The sequence below is a fragment of the Mus musculus genome, chromosome 17, assembly GCF_000001635.26.
Source record: "Mus musculus strain C57BL/6J chromosome 17, GRCm38.p6 C57BL/6J".
In the NCBI taxonomy this organism is placed as follows: Eukaryota; Metazoa; Chordata; class Mammalia; order Rodentia; family Muridae; genus Mus; species Mus musculus.
Genome location: NC_000083.6, coordinates 90,487,028 through 90,510,761, shown reverse-complemented (window position 1 = coordinate 90,510,761; position 23,734 = coordinate 90,487,028). Strand labels below are relative to the sequence as shown.

General features: G+C 37.8%; 1 protein-coding gene and 1 long non-coding RNA gene across 39 annotated transcripts in view; one reads left to right on the top strand and one right to left on the bottom strand.

Annotated features, from left to right (window-relative positions):
* Positions 1–23,734, top strand: part of Nrxn1 (neurexin I) — a 1,059,516-nt gene that overhangs the window by 582,398 nt on the left and 453,384 nt on the right. The window lies entirely within an intron of this gene.
* The window catches only part of Gm32337, a 47,497-nt gene continuing 25,106 nt past the window's right edge, over positions 1,344–23,734 (bottom strand). The window contains exon 2 of the long non-coding RNA XR_877116.3: positions 1,344–23,734. This exon is cut by the window's right edge and continues 22,693 nt beyond it. This is a non-coding gene — a long non-coding RNA (predicted gene, 32337).

The following is a 23,734-nucleotide window of genomic DNA, read 5'->3' as shown; positions in this document are numbered from 1 at the left end:
CTCCTTCCTCTACTGTCAATCATTCATTCTCTTATCCAGGTTCTCCTTCCTCTACTGTCAAGCACTTTTTCTCTTATACAGCTCCTCCTTCTTCTAGTGTCAATCATTCATTTCTTCTTCAGCATGCTATTCATTCACTCATACCTTGGTCATGTGCAGTTGGCATCTGTAGACTTCTGGTTGATAGATAGAGGAAAAAATAGTTCACAATGATGCGATTCGACAAATTCACAATTATGCTTTAGGAAATAAACAATCAGAATTCACAAAATAGAAGCATATTACAGGTTAGATAGCAATGAAAACTTTAAGAAGAAATGAACTCCACCCAGATCTTGAAGCTACACTAGGTATTAGTAGGAGAGAGGTACCTCTGATTATCTTTTACTCTATACTCAATGCATGGAAGAGGGCTAATAAATGACTTCTTAAATCAGAAAATGCATAAATGATTGTCATGTCCTTTCCTAAGTGTATAGAATGGGAATGGGTACAGAGAAGCAGGGTGCAATCAGACAGTGTGGGAAGAACGCAGGATAGGGAAGCCGAGTGTTGGAGTGATGGAATCAGCGAAGGCACGTCAGAGTAAAGTCAGCTAGGGAAGCAGCATACGAATGCGACTATGAGCCTTGCCATTGGTGCTTGTAACCAATTGGTGTTTCTTAATTGGGAAGTGATACCTGAAAATCTATTAAATTATCTGTCCACTTTTAAAGAAGATCCTATCCTGTTAGTTCACTAACATACAATTCCATAAAGCAAGGGACATAGTCATTCCTTAATGCAGAGATGACCCTCTTTCTTCTTTTGTACAGCTAAATCAAAAAGATTTCATATTTCAGGGTCTAACCTCTGTAAACCCTTTGCACGATTGGAGTTATCTGTTTGGAAGATTTAAACTGGTTTAGGCATGCTTCTCTCAATGGAAACATGAATGGTGAGGTCCATCTCTTTATTGTTGTTGTTTGAGGATGCTGCAAATGGATGCTTCCTCTTATCTTCTAGCACTGCACAAGAACACAGGTAGAAAAGCATGCTTTGCTTGTGTGATAGGCTATGGTCTACATTCATTGGGAGCTGAAGGAGATTGCTGTTGTTGGCATATGGATATCACAAGAGTAAAGGAATGTTTGTTTAGAAAACGTATACGACATCAGAGCTGCAAGGTGGGGTCAGAGGTATGGTGGTTAATTCCTTTCTGAGCAGCACGAGCTTCCTGAGGCTTTCCCATCTGTGAGATCAGAAGACAGATTTTACAGCACTTGGTGAGAAGGGCTAATCACTTGGGGACCACATGGAGAGTATATAGAAGAAAACTAGTGGGCAGGGACAGCATTTGTCTGTGTAGTGTACCAGGAGTGAGTTCATCTATAAACAAGTCTCCCCTCCTTTAAAAAAAGACAAAGCAGAATGTGCCTTCAAAAGTCTGCCACATGGCAAAGGTTTCTGTTCTCAGTTTTCACATCAGCACTCACAGTTCAATATCTTAATTCACGAATGCTGCTCAAGAAACGGAATCAGATTCTGTCTATATAAACAGACAGGTGATGGGTAGGAGGAAGAAAGGAAGGAGAGAGTGAGGGAGGGAGAGAAGGAGGGAAGGAACAAGAGACACAGAGAGACAGAGTCAGAGAGACACAGAGAGACAAACAGGCAGATATAGAGAAGAAGAAGCAGAGATGGAAAGAAAAACAGAGAGACAGAAAAAGGAGACAGACAGAGACAGAGTGACAGAAACACAAAGAGACAGAGACAGGGAGAGGAACAAATAGAAAGATACTGAAATTCTCGTTCTACTTAAGATTTGTAATAATTTCTATAGCTAGAAGCTATAGAGATTTTAGAACTCCCCACTATATCATTCAACTTTTGCCATTTTAAAGAGAAATGAGCAAATGGACCTGTGATATAAAATATGGATCATTTTCTAACATACACAAGCACATGAGCACACATACATCCGTCACTAGGAAGATGGTGGGTGCTTTTGGTTTCAGAAATGTTGTAGGATATATTTTTTGTTGTTAATCATCTTTTGTTTGTTTGTTTTTAAATTATTACAGTTTTCTTTTAAAAATTTTTATAAGATATTTTCTTTATTTACATTTCAAATGTTATCCCCTTTCCTGCTTTCCCCTCTGAAAACCCCCATATCCTATACCCCTCCCCCTGCTTCTATGAAGGTTTTCCCCCACCCACATAGCCACTCCCACTTCCTGTTCCGGCATTCCCCTACACTTCACAGGACCAAGGGCTTCTCCAACCATTGATGTACAAGGTCATCCTCTGCTACATATGCGACTGGAGCTATGTGTACTCTTGGTACTCTTGGTACACTCTGGTGGTTTAGTCCCTGGTAACTCTGGGGTGGTCTGGTTGGTTGATATTGTTGTTCCACCTATGATGCTGCAAACCTCTTCAGCTCCATCAGTCATTTCTCTAACTCCTCCATTGGAGATCCCATGCTCAGTCTAATAGTTGGCTGTGAATATTCACCTCTGTATTTGTTAGGCTCTGGCAGAGCCTCTCAGGAGACAGCTATATCAGGCTCCTGTTAGCAAGCACTTCTTAATATCCACAATAGTGTCTAGGTTTGCTGACAGTATATGGGATGGATCTCCATGTAGGGCAGTCTCTGGATGGCCTTTCCTTCAGTCTCTGCTCCACATTTTGTCTCTGTATCTCCTCCCTTGGGTAATTTGCCACCCTTTCTAAGAAGGACCGAAGCACTTACAGTTTGGTCTTCCTTCTTTTTGAGCTTCATGTAGTCTGTGAATTGTTTCTTGGGTATTCCAAGCTCAAAATTCCAACTCAATTCTTCCTAGAGTTAATAAATCTTTTAAAAATCTAATTTTTGGGAGGAAAAAAGCAACAGCTTAATAAAGCCAAATAAGCAAGTAAAAGGAGCACAGGTTGTTTAAAACCAAACCATCTAGCCAAGTCCTAGCTGCTCCCATGAGCAAGATAGCCTTGGGAAAACAGTGAGTTTTTTAGGCAAATTCCTCTCCTGGCAAAAATGAACGTCATGAACATGACACCAATTCCTATAATCATGGTGAAGTCTAAATGGAATAATTTATCCTGCATTCATAGTCAGTGTGTGATAAATAGCATTAGCATGATTTTGTGTCAGGCATAACATAAAGGAAAATTTTAATATCAATCAGAAATTCTCTTTCATGAAATATATTATAGAATCTCCTGTATTCTGGAGTGTAATTTGTGTATAATTAGTGATCCTTAGAAATATTTGCCCCATGTATGGCATCATTTTAGTGAGACTTTGGCTATTCCAGATGGTAATATCACATTCTAGATTATTCATTCTTATGGTTCTGAAACATAGTACATGAATATTATATACCAAAGCATTGACTGAATGAATAAATGAAGGACAGAAATATGTAGTAGTAGTAGATGATCGTTATTTAGAATGTAACTTAATAGGGAAGACAGAGAGAAGGAATGAGAGATGCTGTGAATGAGAAGGTAATAAGGAATGGTTTACCAGGGAGGCTGAAGACTGAGATGGAAAAGACTGAATCATTTTCTATTGGGAAGTCTTTGTTCATTTCTCAATAATAAAATACCAGATTGAAGATAGATGTATTCAAAGAAATAAAGTTTGCAAATTAAAAAAAAATCACATTTTGGGAAAGGGAGAGAAAAATGCTACAAGACATTTAATTTTTTATTACAGTAATTTCTTTGGGAGTGTAGATATGGATACAGTATCCAAAATCTGTATGAAAGTTAGAAGTCAATGTGTGGGCGTTGACCCCTTACCATGTGGACCCCAGGGATCAAACTCAGTTTATCAGATGCCTTGCTACTGGCCCACATACCCCTTTCAGTTGTAGGGTTTTAATTTTGCTTTCCAGTTTTGTTTACGTGTTGTTCATTTGTTTGTTTAGAGGCAGGTGAGACTAAGATTATAGAAACAAGCTGAGAGCACAGCTCAGTTGGATGAGTGCTTGTCTAGCATTCACAGAACCCTCGTTTTGAGGCCTAAGAGCACATGAAGCCAGCATAGAGATAGATGCCTTCAGTCCCAGAACTCTGCAGGTGGAGGCAGGAGAGTCAAAAGTTCCAGCCTCTCTCTACTCCACTCCAAGAGCATTCAAAGCTCGTCTTGGCTTCTTGAGACCTCATCTCAAAGAAGAATTCTTATTGAATGGTGAATCTAAAATTCACCTGGAGGCACTGAGTCATTAACTGTGTTTGTGGGTTGTGTTTAGAGCCCAATGCTTGGGCCTTTGCCTCCAATAATACACCATTTCTCCTAAATAATGATTTCAGAGGTAGAGGAGGCAGAATCAGTTACTGGATATCATCCACAGGAAAGACATGCAAACACTATGTGAAGTGAAAATTGAATGTTTAAGTAGACATGCTAGTACCTGGCATGTCATTTTATCCACTTCCTGCTTTTCCATTCATGCTGCCTTCACGTCTGGCTCCTCAGAGATGAGGGATCTTCCTGACTGCAGAGTCAAACAGCAGTCTATGCAAAGATGCAAAGATGAAGCTTCTCACCGGAAAGATGTGGTCCTTGAAGATGGTGGCATGCTGCCACCAAGTGCTTGAGATCCAAGGATATATTTATCAAAACTCTTCATGGCACAGCATCTTTTTTCTCTGTTTTTCATTTTTTGCTTTTTATGTTTTCATTAAAGGTTCAGACAGAGTATAAAAGGCCCTAAGTCCCTGTTTCTAAGGGCTTACATCTCTCTCTCTCTCCCCACCCCTTTCTTTCCCCCGCCTCTGTGAGAGAATGTGTGTGTGTGTGTGTGTGTGTGTGTGTGTGTGTGTGTGTGCTTCCTTTATGTGTATAACTGTGTCTTCTCCTGCATAATCTGTTTTTTATGGTTGTTTATCATCATTTCTCCTCCTAATAGATGTGAAAACTATTATTTAAACTATTATGAACACATTATTATTATTATTATTTGCCAGAGGCATCAAGATTGTATAATAAGTATAAAATACTGGGAAAACACATTCAAAGAAATGAAAATTTGGGGTGGAGAATGTGTGAGGAGAGGAGAATTAAACTGGAAAACTATAGGCTGGACACTTGCCTAATGGGCACTTTAGTGTGTGCTCACAAAGCCTGTGGAGTTCAGCTGCCTGGACTTAAATCATGATTTTTATCTTTCCACTAGATTAAATCTTGAGCAATTGATTTACTTATGTGTTTCTTCATGTATAGTTTAGTCCATTACTTTTTACGCAAGCTTTGGGGGATTAAATGAAGGAGTGCATGTGAAACACACTAAGAAGCCTACTAACTGGGAAGTACTTATTAAGAGTTGACTAAGATACTTGAATATACCATTATCAAGATGCTTGGGGTCAGACTGTTTTGAATTACTTTCAGCATCTGGAATACTTATATATATTATAATATATGATAGGAACAGGACCTTATTATGAACACAAACTTCATTTATATTTTGTGTGCACCTTAAACATATAACTTAAATGTAATTTTGCACAATATTTTCATTACATGTGTCATATAAGATTACATGTGGAATTTTTTTCTTGTGAAATTCTACCCATTAAAACCTTTAAATTTTGGAGCATTTAAGATTTTCATTTTTCAGACTGGGATACTCCACCTGACCATTGCTGTATGGGTATGATTGATTTGTATTGGGCATTACATAAGACTACAATATCCCCATCAATATGGCTGTCTGGGTATGGTTTATATTGGGTGTTACATAAGACTAACATACCCATCCATATGGAATTATGGAAGGTAAACCCCTAAATCAGAGCGCTAGACTCAGATGTCCACTTGAGCTGAAATAATTCCTTGGTTCTCACATAGTTTGTGTCACACTGTTTCATCGGGTAAAAGGAAAGGTGAGAAGAGTTTGAAAGCAAAGATACTGATAAGATTTGCTCATATTAATTATTTCCACTTCAGAGATATGATGATCCCCCCCCATATTTTCTGTCTATTGATAAACCCTGTTTCTCCCTAAGTTCCCATTGATTTAAGGGATCTTTATTTTGTTTCTACTTCTCAAAGCCTGTTAATTTCTCTGCCATGGCCTTTGATCTGAAGAGGCGGCAGTGATTGTAATACCATTTTATTTTGCCCTTTGTCTTTAATTCTCATCTCAGCTTTCATTGCTGTTTGGTAGGCATATTCTTGAGCCTATTTTTCATTGAAAATCTGCAAATCAATGTTCTATTGGTTAAAGAGTTTTTATCTCCGGGTATACAATTGTAAATTTTCCCCCAAGGTCTTGTTTTAAATGTAAACCAAGATATGTAGTTAGAAATTGTGATTTCTTCTTCTTTGAATGCTTGTGATTCAGCAAGGGAAAACACTATACAAACTCTTTCTCTACATATATATTTTTTTTCTAATAGCTCCCTCCTTGGCTGTAGTACTTAGAGAAAATGGTGCGATACTGGCATAGCACCTTCGACAAATATATATCCTCTTTTCTTACACTTGATGCATAAAAATGTGTCTGCACGAAGAACATAGGACTGACGTTCACTGGAGGCTGCGCAGAGCTAGGTTAGCAGAATGAACAGAATCAGTACCTCACGCTCTCCAGTCAAGCCCTGTTTTCACCACTAGGACCGCCCCCTCCCATAGACCAGGGAGTCAGGATTACTGTGCTTGTTGAGTGATTTACTGCAGCTCCTCTGCATCCAACCTAAGTGGACAAGAAAATTCTATCCCAGTGTTTTAAGAGGATTCAGAAAACTCTGTGCCAACTCTGATACCTGTCCTTTTGAGTGATTTTATCAGTTCTATGAGGGAGTAAGCTAGCAGATCTGGCCCAAGGAACTGAAGCCTATGTTTCAAGGAGACAAGGGGCTAAAGGAGATTGGAAGGGCTTAACAGATATTCAAGAGGATCTGGGTCCTAAAATGTCACTCACACACTCCTTAAAACTCTTTTCATCTTAACTGCAGGAAGTGCCAGTAATGAAATATTTACTCCCACGTGAAATCTTGATTCTGTTTTGCCACTACTTTAATTCCTCCAGAATTAAGCTAGTTTCTCTGTTGAAAACTCAGTGGATCTTGGTGGCACGGTCAAGAAAGAGCTCACACAACCTAGTGTCCACTGCTTAATTAGATGTATTGCCAGATTACTAAATAATAGAATAATTAATTATTTAGTAATGGCTAATATCTTACGTGAAGCATGGGTATGAAGATATTTCAGCATATCAGATAGAGCCCTCTATGGACACACAAAACACAGGACAACAGAAGTGGAGGAAGAAGACAGAACAGGTGGGGGTGGCAATTCGGTTCAGAATGGTGTTGTGTCAGGAAAATGACATAGATTCTTTCTTTTCCTATCTGCCAGACTGCTCGTAACTCATCTTAAAATTATCTCCAGAGTTCTGGCATACTTGTTCGTACTACAGCCCAATTATAACAAGCCAGAACAATACTTTATGTTAGGAGGAACTGACAAATTATTGGAGATATGCACTTGTACTTCCTTGTCTGTATATGTGTGGGGTGAGGGGCCGTATATGTGCACATATGTATGCAGGTACACACGTACTCTTGAATTTTGAGATGAGTCACGTAGCTTCAGACTCTCTGGGTATTTGAAAATGACTTTGAATTCCGGACTATCTACCTCTGAAGTACAAGTGTTACAGGCATGTACTACCATGCCAAGTTAGATTATATATTTAAGGAATTTACAGCCATATTATATTTTTCAAAAACCTACTGGACTTTGAATTGTATAGTTATTTCAATATAGATACTAAGTACACATATAAATACATAGGACTGTCTTATAATTGGTGGCAAAATGTTATAAAATATTTGAAGTAGTATAGTATACGTAGAAAAATTAATTTTATTATTGTAGTTTTAAGTGTGGATCATGACAATTAATTATTGTTAGCCACAGGTTCGTTTCCCAGTTTGCCATTTCTCTGTTTTTCCTTTTAAAAATATAATTCTTAAATTATCTATTTATTTAGCTTTTCATAGGTATATTCATGGGTGTCAATGCATCATGTGCATGCAGTGCTCCTATAAGCCGGAAGAGGGCAACAGATCACCTGAGATTGGAATTACTGATAGCTGTGAGCCCCCACATAGGTGCTAGGAATTGAATACTGGTCCTCTGGAAGAACAGCCAGTGTACTTCATCCCTGACCTGTTTCCCCAGTTACCAATCTCATCTTTTCAAGTACTGTAGCTGTAAATACAGTGAGAAAATAAAACCCACTAGAAAAACCTCTTTCATGTGTGTTTATCAAGTGTTGAGTGGTGCCTTGTCTGAGGTGCTGTATAAGAATAGCAGTTCTCACCAGTGAATAAATGTATGCAGTAATATACATGAAAAATAAGTACATGGACTGGTGGGAAAATGAGGAGTCTACATCTTAGAAGGAAATTCTGGACTCCTTACTTAGTACAAAAGGGTTCAAGTGATACAGCTGTTGCTCCTTAAAGTCTAACAAAAAGCTGGAGACCGGAGGACTAAAGTCCCCAGAGCCATCAAGTGCCCCTGTCTCCTGTAGGTTTATCCCCTTATATCTCTACTCAGTAGAGACCAATTTGAGGATATTTGCTAGTATCCCTGTCTAAGGTTTGACTTTTCTGGAGAATTACTCATCTGTCACCAATTACACTGTAAAAAATTAAGTGGAAATTCCTAGAAGTAAATAATTCTTAAACTTCACATTCCACCCTGTCTGAATTACCTTCAGAAATGTCATAAAATCCTGTGTTCTCCTGGGATGTGTTGTCCTATGTGATGACCATTAGACTCCTGTCAGTATTCGATATTTTTTTTTATCAGATTGATTATTGAGAAATTAAGTAGCCTTTACTTATTAATGCCCTAAAGTTGCAAATACAGTTATGCAAAGAAAGAATAGACAATCCTGGGCAGATGTCATACAGACCCTAAGAGAACACAAACGACAGCCCAGGCTACTATAACCAGCAAAACTCTCAATCACCATAGATACCAAGATATGTAGTTAGAAATTGTGTCTTCTTTGAATGCTTGTGATTCAGCAAGGGAAAACACTATACAAACCCTTTCTCTACATATATTTTTTTCTAATAGCTCCCTCCTTGGCTGTAGTACTTAGAGAAAATGGTGCGATACTGGCATAGCACCTTCGACAAATATATATCCTCTTTCCTTACACTTGATGCATAAAAATGTGTCTGCACGAAGAACATAGGACTGACGTTCACTGGAGGCTGCGCAGAGCTAGGTTAGCAGAATGAACGGAATCAATAGCTAACACTCTCCAGTCAAGCCCTGTTTTCACCACTAGGACCATCCCCCTTGCAATGAAGTGAGGATTCCTTACACATAGCACAGTCCTCACATACTTCCTCTACTGATAGTTACAGTCAAGAAAATAAACCCAGGCAAAACACAATCTTTATCTTTAATCTTTATCTCTTAATCCTTTCTCTAAGACTTTTAAAGAGATGGCTGGCTCCCTTTTATATTTCTGCCTAGAATATGCCACTTCCAAGAATTGCCAGCAGGGGGCATTAAGGTACTGGAAAATCAGCTCAGCCTGTTACCTAAGAATCCAAAGTGACATTACCTCCTAATCATGTCTGTCTGTTTGTTTGTTTGTTTATTGTTAATATTTTAGTAAGTCCTTATTCACATTTATTAGATTGACAGCTGATATTCATTATTGGAAATATACTTTGTGACTAGCATCATTATTTAGGTAAAGGTTTGTTTGGTTTCATTCATTGTTTTTAATGTGAAGAAAAGAAGCATTGGAGAAAGAGGAATATGGCTGATACGGCAAATGCATCTCACATTAAAAAAAACTTCCCTAAGTATTCTTTTTAATTAATGAATGTATTACATTAATGAAATACATCAAAGACATAAAGGCAGTGTGGCTTTGATTCCTTGGCACCTATGGGACAAGCCTTCTTTTCTCTGCCACAGACTCATATTTTGCAAAGATAAACAGTGTGCCTCCCCTTATTGTCACATCCACGCATCCACAGTGAAGAACAGCCGCTCTTCAAGGCAATTGCAAATTGAGCTTCCTCATCTGCCAAACCTGCCTGCTTTCCGAAAACTTCCCTCACGGTTAGGTCAGCAAGGTAAGAGAAGTAACCTGGGATGGAGGTAACCAACCTAAGGCAGGAGAAGGGCAAAGGCTGGACTGCTTTTCATTTGATAACATAACAAAGTACATTAGGAAATTCACCATGGTCTAGCCTAAGTTGTTAAATGAGACATTTCTCTTTGTAAGAAAAGAAAATACCAGTCCCAGGCTTTGTGCTCCTCCAAGATGATTTCAACATGAAAGGACTGTCCAGTATCCTGGTCCTAGACCTGAGAATGGATCTCCAATATCCATAGAAAAATACCTAGCAGGCAAAGATAGGAAGATAGGATGGATCGCTGCCAGCCATCCTAGCAAAACACAAACAAACAATCAAACCCACAAACATACAAAGAAGACCATGAACTCCAGGTTCAGTGAGAGAATCTATCTCAGAGAAATAAAGTGGGCAGTGACAGAACAGAACATCAATGTCCCAATGTCTTCCTGTGGCCTATACACACACACACACACACACACACACACACACACACACACACACACACACATACACACACACATACACACACCCCAATCCACAGGCACGTGTACCTCCACTCCAAATACTCACGCATACACAAAACGCACATCAAAGTTCTGAAAAGGAACCTGAAAGGTTTAGCAGTTTCGTAGTTACTGCTGGATCTGAGGTTCTCTTTGGGTTTCTTGGTCTCTGTGGTGGGTTGTACATGCTTGGCCCAGGGAGTGCCACTATTAGGAGGTTGTAGCGTTGTTAGAGCAGGTGTGGCCTTGTTGGAAGAAGTGTGTCACTTTGAGACCCTCTTCCTAGCTGCACTGAAGACAGTCTTCTCCTGACTGCCTTCAGATCAAGATCAGACCTCTTGCTCCGTCTCCAGCATTGTACCTGCCTGGATGCTGCTATGCTTCCTGCCATGGTGATAATAGAATAATCCTCTGAACCTATAAGCCAGCCCCAATTAAATGATGCCCCTTATAAGAGACGCCTTGGTCTTGGTGTCTCTTCTCAGCAATGGAAACCCTAACTAGGACAATCTCATTAATAAAATAATTTCGAGTTGGCTTAGAAGCTCAAGGGCCATTTTATTGAGAGAAAAACAAGAGGATAAGCAAGAAAATTCTCAGCAGCTTCTGGAGGAGGGAAGTGGTAAAGAGGAAGAGAGAATTACAGGACTTTTTGATTTAGGATCACAGGACACCAGTAGTTCAGCAATGGAGATCAGCAAGCAGTGTATGATAGGAGGGGAATAATAGAACTTCATAGAAAGAGAGAGACCAGTAATCAGAGAATGCATGTTTAAGTCTTTGGCCAATATCCAAAAATGGGGATAAAGAAAATGGGAGAGAAAGGCATGCTTAGTGTCTCCCTGCAGATCTGAATTTAGAAGGTGCCCATCTGAGGCTATCATTATCTCAGGACTAAGGATTGCATTAGAGACATGTATTAGACATAGAGTAGAGACAGTTTATTAACAAAGTGAAACCTTTACTTCTGAAAGTAGGTATGACAATTGAGCAGAGAGAGAAGGCCTTAATTAAGCCTTGGTCCACACTCGAATTGCCCTTTATTGGACATTTGTGTAGCATCTACATTTCTCAAGTTTAGACACTGCAGGTTTTCTCCTATGTGTTTTAGTTGCATGAGTGTGTGGTGGGAAGGACTTCTGGTCTTTATCTGGGAGGTGGCTTCTTTTGTGTTCGTCTTGATGTTTTATATTCAGTCCTTACTTCCTGTCTATACAGGAAGTAAGGATGAGGACAACAAAGGTCAAATGACTTCTAAAGCCATGAGAGAATATTTAAATTAGAGTTATTACGTTGGTTAGCTGACGATTTTGAAAATCAGGCAAAGATCATTGTACTTGAGAGAGGGATCCTGAACGGAACCTATAGAGCTCACTACCCCAGAGATCTCTGAGGTCGTTTCATTACTGTGTACCTGAACTAGGCTGCCTGGCAGAGCACTAGCCCAGGTGTGTTACATGTAACCTCCAACCTCTGGGAATCCATTGCAGGCGCACCACCTACATATTTCTTTAATATGTTCATACCCAGCACTCATTCTCACCAAATCTTACTAGCTTCCTATTTTGTAAGATTTGACATTTGACCTTTTTTTTCTTTTTCCTGAAAGTTTTTAGGTTGGATTTGCTTTTCTTTTGCTTTTTTTTTTTTTTTAATTTTCAACATTGAAAGTTTGAGTATTTACTGTCTTACCAAGTTTATATAGATTTAGATGTCAACCGTATTTGTCTTTCTGACATGATTAATATATTCCAAATCCATTATTTCAGTAGAAGCTGCGGATGCCTTCACCTAGAAACTCTCTAGTCTGGAGACCTTGTGGGTTTCCTGATGAAGACCTTATGTCCTTGTCTATTCTCTGGTCTCAGTTATTTACTCTGGCCTTACCAGGTCACAGGCTTTACCGGCTGCACATTCGCTGCAGCTGGAAACCAGAGTACTTTTAAACACGTCTCGAGAATATTATGCTTATACAAGTAATTGACCCCTCGCCAACGAACAGCACCAGTTTTACCTCTGGAGTTTTAGATAACGTGAATAATGAGGAGGAGGCTAAATGAATAAGTAGCATGTGCCCAGCTCAGTCCTCAGTAGTAGGTCCTCAGCTCAGTGTACGCTGAAAAATACTAGTCTTTCAGAATATTTACATTTATTGGAGATGTTATGTGACTTCTTTTGGCATTTGCACAAACATTTTCCTTAAGCTATCCCCATCCCTGACTTCCTAATATACATGTTGGTTTATTTCCCTCGTATTTTATTAAAATAAATTCTAATGCTTGTGATATTGCATTAAAATAATCTTCTCTCTTTAATTAATGGACTTTACCCAACATGCTCTCTCAAGAGAAATAATAAGACCACTAAGACAATGAATACAATAGCCAGTGAGCTTTAGCTCACGGAGGAATGGCTGGAATTCCGTGTTGTTTGAATCTATAAAAAGGATGACCTTGGTTGATTATTGAAATAATGCAGATTTGCTAAATGATTCTACATGTGCTGAGAGCTATTGAAGGAAACTCAGCCAATAAATCAATCCCATTTAACAACAACAATAACAAGAAGCCAAGAGTCCCTGGATCTGAGAAAAGTCTGAAACTCTTGTTACACAGTCACCGAATTTTGTGTGTTTGTAAAGCAAAGCTCAGATTTAAACTGATGAAAATTATTTTTAAGTATTCTTTTATTTTGGGTTTAATAATGTATAATGTCCTTATACTATTTTGTTGGACTACAAAATCTTACTTGGGGTATATGAGAATCATCTTCTAAAAATATTAGAGGTGTTTTTGTTGTTGATGGTATTGCTGTTGCTGTTGTTGATCTTTAATGTTAATTAACTGATTGAAACTAGGATGGGATTTTTATACATAAATACCTTTATTCCTCTAAAGGAATATAGGGTTGAGCCAATATGTAGGGCTAGTAGGATAAATCCTAAAAGACAATAAATTTCATTTCTACGGGTTTAAATACTCCTAATTCCTTTATGCTCTCTCTTTTTACTGTCAATAGGCAAAGAACAACTGTAGAGAAATCTCTGCTTAGGAAGTCTTTGTTAGCAAATGTTGAAAATCTCAGTTCTCCAAGAACTTGTACCTTGGTGGGGAGGTGTCCACCGTGGGCCAGATGTGGCAGTACCCATTTGTGACTCAGCCTTTGGTAGATCAAGGAGGAAATTCAGGAACCTAAGGATAGCCTTAAACACAGTGCAAGAGAGACTAGGTGTGGCTACAGAAGAAGCTTCCTCAGAGAAACTGAAAAAAAAAAATGTCCCCTGACCCTTAATGCTTTAGTGTTCTCATTTGTAACTGGCTCAGAACCACTATTAATGTTAAGTCAATCTATGCCAAGCCTTTACTTTCAGAGTCTATTGTTCGTAGTAGAACACCACCCCCTCAAACAAAACAAAACAAAACAAAACAAAAACAAACAAACAAACAAACAAAAAACAAAACCAACAACAACAACAACAAAAACCCTGCCTGTCCATGGCTACTTATTTCCTTGTTCTTTGTCAGGATGAGAAGAGAGCCATACAGGAGAAGACCCTTTAGTGGAGGTCGATAAGTGACCATTATATTTCTAGTTTACTGTGTACAAGAAAGAATGGTCTAAGGGACAGTATGACTGAGATCCACTCTGAAACTCTTCCTTTTCATTGTTTCTTGTTATAAAGATTAACTTTTCCATGCTTTGTCTCAAAGGGACAGAGTAAGGCAGAAGAGAGTCAAGAAAATTCTAATTGGACAGACAGAAAACTCAGGTTGGAGCAGGATATTAGAGCAGATGGATTTACAAGACAGGACTGGAATGGAATCTGCCGCCGCTACAAAGTGCATGTGTGTGGGTGTGGGTGTGGTGTCTGTGTGCCTGTGTATTTGTGTTGTGCTGGTGTGCATGCCTGTATCTCTGTGTGTGTGGTGTCTGTGTGCCTGTGTGTGCGCTTGTCTGTATCTGTTTGTATGTGGTGTCTGTGTGCCTGTCTCTGCCTCAGTAACTCACATGCTCTGTGTCTGTGTATGTATGTTATGTCTGTGTGTATATTGTATCTGTATGAGTTCTGTATCTGTGTGCATGTCTCTGTGTCTCAATGTGTCTGTGTCTGTGTCTGTGTCTGTGTCTGTGATGGTGTGTCTCTATTTGTTTCTCCTAGCTCAAGATACCTTAAAAAAGTAAAATCAATCTTCTTTTATATAAAATTGCTCACAAAACTTCTGGAGAAATTATAAAGAACAATTAAAGATAGCCCTTCCTTGTCTTAATCATTAAGATACCACAGAGCTCCAGAGTCCCAAAGCCTGGCATTTTTCAGGCTTGGCCACTTAGTTAGTATGAGGATACTTCTTCCCAGAATTTATCTGTCCTTCTCAGGTGGTGCTATTCTCACTTTGCCTGTCCTTTGAGTGTGTCTCTCTTGCACACAAGTTGAGGATGACTAAAAGAAAAGCAACTATTGATACCTTAATATTAAGCAGAACTCAAACCCATTAAAACAAACAAGAAATAAAAAAAACCTCTTAACAATCACACACATATATATGTATGCAAGGTATGAAATAATATGTATATATTTCTTTGTAACAACAGTATAAGTGGTTTTATATTTGTCTACTATATGGCACTGTAATAAAGTTTTCCCTTCATATCATTATATCATAAATAGTTCTTAATGAAATATGTACCACCCCACAAGTTATCAAGTTAAATGGCTAATAAAGAAGTTAACACAAGGAGAATTTTATTCTTTTAGACAAGAGTAACAGTGGTTTGAAGCTGAATCTACTGTTATCAGCACCCAAGATACTTTGATAAAGCACCATTGCCTGGATCTTGGCAGTCCTGGCATTCTTGTACACACATGAGGATTCTCACATAGACACCTGCATGCTCACACACATGGCACCATTTACAGCACTTCCAGGTGTTGAGTAGCAGCCAGCTTTCTTATCGAGATAGTTAATCACCATTCTCAGTAAACTCAATGCTAGTTTTATTTTATGAAAAGTACATTTTAGTGAGCCAGTACCTATGTAATAGTTCATTAGAAGGACATTTTAGACACAAGTGAATGGGCTTCTGCACTGAAGATCCCTGAAGGTGGAGCTAGTTTTCCAAGGGCTGATCTATGTATTGAGGGCTATTCTCATAGAAGAGTTAATATTGTCAAAGAATTAGGAGAAATGCTAGCAAACACTCTACCTAAAGCATATAGGAAGCCATAGGTCTGGTCCCCATGATCATATAAAACTGAGCATGGTGAATACACCTGTAATCTTAGCACTTGAGAGGTCGGCAACTGCCCAATCAGAAGTCCTCTGTCATCCTCAGCCACATAAGGAGTTTGAGAACAATATGAGATACATAAGGCCTTGGTTGTCTCTGAAGTTGGAAAGATGGCACACTGGATAAAAACAATTGATGTTCTTTGAGATATGTGGAGTTCAGTGCCCAGTGTTCATGTTGGGTGGCTACCTGTATCTATATCTCCAGAGTACCTGATACCCTCTTCTGTCCTCCGGGTACTGGTACATATGTGTACATAGACATAAACAGATGCATATGTATTCATATAATAAAAATGAAGAAATCATTTAGAAAGTTCTTGTCTTAATAGATGAAATAAAAGAAATACAAAGAAAATGAGGTTTCTAGTTGCTATAATAAAAGCAAACTGTGACACTCAGTGTATTTCGCATTGTTATCAAACTTAAAAAGAGAAAAGTTTACAGTGGCTTATTTTGCTCATCTCTAGTTTCTCATAAATGCCCAATATGCTCTCAATAGGCAAGGCATCTCTTAAATTAACAAATTCTTGCTTTTTCCCATGGAAGTTCTATTCAAAGCATCACAAGGCTCACACTTCAGGAAGCAGTTAAATGAGCTACAAGGCCGGTGTCTTTATAACTATTACCATATCCTGAGAGGTCTCAGCCTCAAAATCCAATATATTAACATGCGAAAAGCAAAAGTAAAACTTTTAGAGACATTTGTTGCTTTTGATTAGTTTATCAGAATTGTTGTATTCTCTCCTATCCCATAAATGTTGTCATGTGGTTAAATTTGGTCTTTAATTATCTTATGTGAGTAGGTGTTTTGTCTACACTTGTATTTGTACATCAAGTTTGTGCCTGGTGCCCAAGTAAGTTTTAAAAATGTGTCACATCTCCTGGAACATGAGGGTTGTAAGATGCCTTTTGGGTTTTTGGATATGAACAAATGCTCTTAACCTCTGAGCCATCTCTCTAGCCCCATTTAATTCAAATTTTAAAGAACTGGGGATTTTAAGTAAAACCCATTGGATTTAAATGCTATTCATTTGACTCTTAATACATTCCTTTTGTCTGCTTACTCAATTGCTATTTCCTGGTCCTTTTCACAAGCTGATTAGTGTATAGAATGCTCGTGCATGTGTGTGTGTGTGTGTATCAGGTGTTAGACATTAGTGATATCAAGACTACTCCTACTCCTCTGATAATATATCTCCCAAATATATTGGTTTATACTAAGTAATGTTTCAATAACAGTTTTTTAAAAGTGGGTTAGCCTTGCCTACTGTAACCCATCTCACCTCATTAATTAGATGTATTAACTTTCCCAATCCTTACCATCATCTGGTAAGTTTCTACAGAAACCATCAAACAAACAAACAAACAAACAAACAAACAAACAACAAAACAACCAAAGAACAAAAATCCAAATACAGTGAGATGCAACCCATGAAAATGTTTTGCTACAGTCAACCTTTGTTTCACAGGGGGATGAACATGACAGTGATTGTAGTGCTTACATAGCTGGAAAATAAGCACATATATGGCTTACCTGAAAAGATTTGGAGTTTGAATTCTCATTCCAGGTATTTTGGAATTCTTTAATTGATAGAGGCTTGATTCTTAAGGTTTATCCCTAGTGGTTACTCTGTTAACCTTATTAGTAATTCATGTAAGAAGTGCATGTTTGTCTTTATCCATGACAAATAGAAGATAACTCACGAAAGAGACACCTCAATGATTACCATACATGGCAACTTTGATAAATTGATAAGTAAGCTTCATAATTTGCCTCATTAGGTAATAGCAAAAATTAATCTACAGAGACGTTTACAAGTGAAGTCAATTGCTCATAGGATTGTTATGTCATTAGAAAAAAATATTATTAAATGAGGTGGCCCCTCTGCATATATTTTAGTTGTACAGAAATGGCTTGCAAACAGGAAAAATATAATAAAGGAAAAATATTTTTAATTGTGTTGCCTTCCTCTCTCAGCTGTGTGTGGCTCCCTGATCATTTTATTCTCATTCTTCTCTGTAAATTAGAAGCTTAGGAACCTAAAGAGAGTCTCAGATCAGAGATTAAGACACATTGATACATTTGATATAAGCCAGCCTACTTTATTAGTACATTGGAGCTTAAATAAATGGCAATTGGAGCCTTTACCAAAAGGTTCTACTCTAATAAAGACCAACATTGTCCTGATGCTCCTAAATCTTTAATACCACATGTAAGAATTTTAAGGTAAATGACAGAGCCTTACAGAGTACATTCAAATAGGGTTACAACTATTGTATTAAAAATAAAATGACATTAAAATCAAAAGTATTCTTTACTGTAGTAAAATGAATTGTTTGTAAAACAATATAATTAGGGCTAGTTACAACCACGTTCCTAATAGAATTGTGGTCTTTGTGCTTGCTCTCTTACTGGCATTGTTCTCCAACACCATCACCATTTTCAGCCAGAAATATAAGGATCCACCTTTGGATGCCAGTACTTGGTTGCATCCTCTGTATAATCCTCTTATTAACTGTTGTCTCCTTCCTCTCTGTGATCCTGACCCCTTTACACATCCACATCAACTTGCCTAATCATGCACCTGTTTGCTTCACCTCCAGAACTTCATACTGATTCCCAGCAGTGTGGGTTATGCCAGGAGGCCAGAGCTCCCTGGCGTTGTGCTGGTGGTAGTCTCATGCTTGTGAAGATCAGCCTGGAGCATGCTAGGATAGAGGGTGTGTGCTTTACATTTTTGCTTTTTTGTTGTTAAATACCAGCAACTTGGCAGCTGTTTGTAAGCTGATTTTGTAGGAACACTGCAAAAAAATGCTGAAAGTCTACTAATGTGTGAGATATACGTCACTTAACAAACCAGTTATTCCAAGATTAAAAAAGTTTCTAAATTCCTTCAGGTATAATCACTTTCAATAATGCAACTTATCATTAACACCAGTTTTCTACACTTAATAAGAAAAGTCATATTTCTTCTCTCAGTATTGAATATTTAAAGAAAAGTACATGCAGTTATAAGGGAATTTGATATTTCAAGTTGTTAAACCATTAGGGATGAAACAAGAAGAAAGCAAATTGGGTGACTTGATGTAAAGAATTTTGAAGTTAAGTTTGCTATAACAATATTTAAGTTTTCATTTGTCAATTTAACTTTTACAAAAAATGTAGACATCATAGCATCATAAAGAATAAGGAGTGTGATGCACAGTGTTAGACTAAAATATGAATTTCACCCCTAAAGTAGAGGCTACTTTAACATCTGCTTTGTACAATATTCACACAGTACCTACTTCATTCTTGTTACTTCACTCTATGTATGACTCCATTGGCAAAGATGACTCTTACATGTTGGAGCATCTTCTGGGTATTTTCCCAGGGTGGTATTACTGGATATTCCAGTAGAACTATGTCCAATTTTTTGAGAAACAGTCAAACTGATTTCCAGAGCGGTTGTACCAACTTGCAGTCTCACCAGCAATGGAGAAGTGTTCCTCTTTCTCCACATCCTGGCCAGCATCTGCTGTCACCTGAGTTTTTTATCTTGATCTTAGCCATTCTGACTGGTGTGAGGTGGAATCTCAGGGTTGTTTTGATTTGCATTTCCCTGATGATTAAGGATGTTGAACATTTCTTCAGGTGCTTCTCAGCCATTCGGTATTCCTAAGTTGAGAATTCTTTGTTTAGCTCTGTACTCCATTTTTCAATAGGGTTGCTTGGTTTCCTGGAGTCCAACTTCTTGGGTTCTTTATATGTATATATTGAATATTAGGCCCCTATCAGATATATGATTTGTAAAGATCTTTTCCAAATCTGTTGGTGACCTTTTGGTCTTATGGACAGTGTTCTTTGCCTTACAGAAGCTCTGCAATTTTATGAGGTCTCAGTTTTCAATTCTTGATCATAGAGCATAAGTCAGTAGCTAACATTAAACTAAAAGGAGAGAAACTTAAAGGAATCCCAATAAAATCAGGGACTAGACAAGGCTGCCACTCACTCCCTACATATTCAGTATAATACTTGAAGTCCTAGCTAGAGCAATTAAACAACAAAAGGAGATCAAAGGAATACAAATTGGAAAGGAAGAAGTCAAAATATCACTATTTGCAGATGATATGATAGTATATATGTGACCTCAAAAATTCCACCAGAGAACTCCTAAACCTGATAAACAGCTTCAGTACCATAGCTGGATATAAAATTAACTCAAACAAATCAGTGGCCTCTCTCTACACAAAGGATAAGCAGGCTGAGAAAGAAATTAGGGAAACAACACCCTTCAAAATAGTCACAAATAATATAAAATACGTTGGTGTGACTCTAACTAAGGAAGTGAAAGATCTGTATGATAAGAACTTCAAATCTCTGAAGAAAGAAAATGAAGAAGATCTCAGAAGATGGAAAGATCTCCCATGCTCATGGATTGGCAGAATTAATATAGTAAAAATGGCTATCTTGTCAAAAGCAAGCTACAGATTTAATGCAATCCCTATCAAAATTCCAACTAAATTCTTCACAGAGTAAGAAAGGGCAATTTGCAAATTCATCTGGAATAATAAATATACTAGGATAGCATAAACTATTCTCAAAAATAAAAGAACCTCTGGTCGAATGACCATCCCAGACCTCAAGCTCTACTACAGAGCAATTGTGATAAAAGCTGCATGGTACTGGTACAATGACAGACAGGTAGATCAATGGAATAGAATTGAAGACCCAGAAATGAACCCACACACCGAAAATCATGTGATCTTTGACAAAGGAGCTAAAACCATCCAGTGGAAAGAAGAGAACATCTTCAACAAATGGTGCTGGCTCAACTGACGGTTAACATGTAGAAGAATGGGAATTGATCCATTCTAATCTTGTACGAAGCTCAAGTGTAAGTGGATTAAAGAACTCCACATAAAACCAGAAACACTTAAACTTTTAGAGGAAAAAGTGGGGAAGGGTCTCGAAGATATGGGCACAGGGGAAAGATTCCTGAACAGAATACCAATGGCTTGTGGTATAAGATCAAGAATTCACAAATGGGACCTCATAAAATTGAAAAACTTCTGTAAGGCACAGGATACTGTCAATAAGACCAAATGGCAACCAACAGATTGGGGAAAGATCTTTACTAATCCTAAATCCTGTAGAGTGCTATTATCCAATATATATAAAGAACTCAAGAAGTTGGACTTCAGAAAAACAAATAACCTTTCCTATTTAAAAAAAATGGGGTACAGAGCTAAACAGAGAATTCTCAATTAAGGAATAACGAATGGCTGAGAAGCACCTAAAAAAAAGTTCAACATCCTTACTCATCAGGGAAATGCTAATCAGAACCCATTTTCTAATGCCATTAAGAAAAGTCACAGACTCCCTGAAGAGAGGCTTAAGACCATGCACTTTAGCTGTCAAATACTTGTTCATACTGTTCTTAACACTTTTGCATTTAACAGAGTAACTGAATAGAACTCAACTTCGCACTCATGTATCTGTCTGACAGAAGTTCATTACATAAGTTTGAGTAAGTAGAAAATGTAAATGATAAAGAAACCTACATGTATTTTAAAGGACCACTGCTACTTAATACTGTTAAAGACATACAGACATGACCACTGTTATGCTTATTCACCTTTCTCCCCAGTGCTGGTGCCATGAGCACACCAGGAACAATGTCACATGAAGAACAGAAAACATTCAATTGACAATAGTTTAATAAAAAATGGTTTTTACTCATTTAGACAAGATTGTTTTATTATTCTTACTTCAAAGGGGCTTTTCTTTTATAATATGTGAAAAATGCAGACAGGACTGTACTTATTATTAGGGGACTTTCTCTCCAACCATACACTGTCTTTTCATATTCCTTGTATAAAATATCTTGTATCTTCAACAACTGACTATTCTGTAGATTCATGGGTAAAAAGTATTAATTGAGAAAGTATGGAAACACAAGATGAATCCAGCCCTATTTGACTGGTGTGACAACGTGAAGTTGTATGGGTTTGTTCCTTTCACAAAGAACTTTATTTAGGTAGTATCTAGAAAATCACCAAGTCTCAATTTTGCCAACTATAAATGAAGAGAATAGTTGTAATACAATGTTACAAGGAGCATGGACAGAACTCTGCATTCTGCTCCTTGCCCAGTCCCTAGTGGCACAGAATGAACTAGAAGCAGATGAAAATACTGGAGTTCACCTGGAGGCTGCCTGCCTGCCTCATAACCCCCTCTTTTCCAGGATTCATTCCAGTACACTGATTCCACCAGGTCACTGCAGAGTGAATGTCTGACGACATTCTTATATTCCTATAGTCTATTCTGTTATTCCTATATTCTATTACAAGTTGGAGTCATAAGTAGCATAAAAACTTTTCAAAAAAGCATAAGAACTAATTGTTATCACGCCTACCTTCCACTGTCACCTCTTAATGTAAAATGTTCTAATACTTGGTCATATTTGTTTATGCTAATCTTACTAATTTATAGCATTACTACAGTTACTGCACATCCTTCTTCATTGCACTAAAAAGGAGAATATCCCAATTACCTATGCTGTAAGTAAGAATCATTAGCTCATATAACCATTTATGAACCAAACTGTTTTGGTCACTAAAACTCATGATTGGCTTTTGTTGAGATAATCATGAGTTAAATTATCTAAAGATTTTTTTCAATTATGTTACTACTAAGTACAGTTTCCAGCATTTTATGTTTATAGATTTAATTATTTAAATCATAAGTTCAGGAAAAGGTTTTGTTGGTTTTTTTGTTTGTTTGTTTGTTTGGTTGGTTGGTTTGCAAGTTCAATGGGCCTCTCTTTCCAGTGATGGCCGACTAGGCCATCTTTTGATACATATGCAGCTAGAGTCAAGAGCTCTCACCCCCTAGTTTTGTTGATTCTTTATATAGTTCTCTTTGTTTTTACTTGGTTGATTTCAGTCCTGAGTTTATTTCTTGCCGTCTACTCCTTTTGGCTGTTTTTGCTTCTTTTTGTGTTAGAGCTTTCAGATGTGCTGTCAAGCTCCTAGTGTATGATCTCTCCAGTTTCTTTATGGAGGCACTCAGGGCTTTGAATTTTCCTCTTAACATTGCTTTCATTGTGTCCCATAAGGTTGGGTATGTTGTACCTTCATCTTCATTGCATTCTAAAAAGTCTTTAATTTATTTCTTTATTTCTTCCCTGACCAAGTTATTATTGAGTAGATAGTAGTCCAGATTCCACATGTATGAGATCTTTCTCGTGTGTTTGTTGTTATTGGTGGTCCAATAGAATACAATGGAATGATTCAATGTTCTTGTATCTGTCGAGGTTTCTTTTGTTCCTGATTATATGGTTGGGTTTTTAGAAGAAGCATGAAGTGGTAAGGACAGTGTATATTCTTCTGTTTTGGGGTGAAATGTTCAGTAGATATCTGTTACATCCATCTGGTTCATAATTTCTGTTAGTTTTACTGTGTCTCTGTTTGTTTCTTTCCATGATTTGTCCATTGGTGAGAGTGTGGTGTGGAAATCTCCTACTATTATTGTGTGATGTTCAATGTGTGCTTTGAGCTTCAATAACATTTCTTTGACAAATGTCTTTTGGGGCATAGATATTCAGAATTGAGTTTGTCTTGGTTGATTTTTCCTTTGATGAGTATTTAGTGTCCTTTCCCATCTTTTTTAGTAATTTTTGGTTGGTTTTTTTGTTGTTGTTCTTTTTGGGGGTTTTTGTTGTTGTTTGTTTGGTTGGTTGGTTTGGGTTTGGTTTTTCGAGACAGGGTTTCTCTGTTTAGCCCTGGCTGTCCTGGAACTCACTCTGTAGACCAGGCTGGCCTCGAACTCATAAATCTACC